The 1,963-nt window shown below is 42.4% G+C and overlaps 1 pseudogene; it reads right to left on the bottom strand.

The window, feature by feature from the left end:
* The window catches only part of LOC110298017, a 3,116-nt pseudogene that overhangs the window by 335 nt on the left and 818 nt on the right, over positions 1-1,963 (bottom strand).

Consider the following 1,963-nt stretch of genomic DNA (forward strand, 5'->3'; position numbering starts at 1 on the left):
AGCTGCCCTGGTGCTTTTCTGACCAGAAGAGCCAGACCCACATTCTTGTGTCTCCTGTTAGAAAACAAAGAGGCACCTATTCTCTGCAGCACTTGGAAGAGTAGAACCTGTACCTTTCCTGAGCAGCACAGTAGAGCTGATCCTGGTGGCAGGGCATTGGGTGAGCTGACCCAAGGGTGTGAGCTAGGAGAGCTGGCTCTGCCACTTGTCTGCTGTGAGGTGACATGGGCAAGGGAGAGAAGCCCCCACATACATATCCCTTGGTAACCTATGGGAGGCAAGTAAGCCGGCCCAGAGGTGAATTCAAGAGAGCCCTACCTCTTTATTGTTGAGCAGTGGTGCAGAAACAGGAAGGACGCACTCATCCCCTTATCCTTTGCCATCTATGGCAGTCAGGACAACTGGTGCCAGGGTCATGAAAGTGAGAGAACTGTCTACGTCTCTCAGCAGCTGAAAAACTTGGGAGATATGGCCCTACCCCTCGCATAAGCAGCAGGGTAGAGCTGCTCCTGGTTACTAGGATTGATGGTGAGTGGGCCTCAAAGGTGTGAGACAGCTTGCAGGCTGACCAGCTCAGATATTGCTCAGGCCAACACCCAGGGCTTAGAATTGCCCCACTGCAACATGTACCCCATCAATGAACTGCTAGAGTGCAAGAAGGGTCAGTTGTACAGATCCAATACTACAGAATCACCATGACGCAGAGCAACAACAGGATATCTGAGAGGCATCCTAGTGAGGTTGTATTATTGATAAAGTAGCACATGCCAGAGGCCTCGGACCATACCAATTACTCTGTGCAATGAACATTTGCAAGCAAAGAATTGTGGACTAAAGGGTATACCATAGGACATAGTGTGACACACCACCACTTTCACAATGAGGGTTTTTTTTTCACTCTTAGTGGTAAGGTTGCAAGATGAACGGCACGTATGAAATGAGATGGAGATGAGTGGGGTTGTAACAAAGAACCAATAAATAGTTTAAAAAGAAAACAAAGAGGCATGTAAGGAATAAAAAATACAATAAGAGAAATAAAAAGCAAACACATTGGAATATGACAAAACAAATCATAAAAAGAGCTAAGTAAAAAAAAATCACAAGAAGTGCATATAGATATAGAGTATATGTTTTGAATATATGGGAATTCCATAAAAACTCAAGCCATGATATAAAAGCAAAGGACTTATAAGGTTCTAAACAGAAAAAGGGAAAGAAAAGCTGTGACAACATTATCAGAGAAAGAGCCTCCTAATAAGGGCTCGGTGCATTTGTACTGACTGTGCATGTATTGCTGGGCATGAGACTTTCTGTAAGAATGGTGTATTTCCTCAGTATGACTCTCTTGGAGCAAAATAATTTTTCTTCTATCAATTACAGATTGCTTCAGGGTTATGGGTGGGTTATATGCCCACTTCTCCTTCCTGTTCCAGAATCCCATCTGGTACAGTCCCTTGCAGGCCCTGTGCATGCAGCCACCATGTGAGTTTATATTTGGTCTCAAAAACAAGCAACAGAAAACAAAGATCAAGCACAGAACTTGCTGCGGTGTTTCTCATTATGGAAAGCTTCCTCTCCTCCCTGATGTTTCAGCTGCCACATGCACATTCTCTTCACTGCTGTGTGTCATGTGCTTATTAACCCCATTGTTGAATGTCACTAGACGGACTTGTTAGGTACTTTGAATAAATCTGACGTTAGCATTGAAAGGATTAAAACACAGAAGGAATCAGCAGATGTTATTCTGCTGATTTGACTTTCTTGGACATTGACTTAATTTAAAGAAATAATTCCACAATATCTTTTTTGTATCTTAGTAATTGTAGTTCAGATTATCTTATGCTTAAGTGGAATAAATCATTATTTTTTCCTTTCCTTTCCTTTCCTTTCCTTTCCTTTCCTTTCCTTTCCTTTCCTTTCCTTTCCTTTCCTTTCCTTTCCTTTCCTTTTTCCTTTTCTTTTT

Source organism: Mus caroli, chromosome 7, assembly GCF_900094665.2.
Source record: "Mus caroli chromosome 7, CAROLI_EIJ_v1.1, whole genome shotgun sequence".
Lineage (NCBI taxonomy): Eukaryota > Metazoa > Chordata > Mammalia > Rodentia > Muridae > Mus > Mus caroli.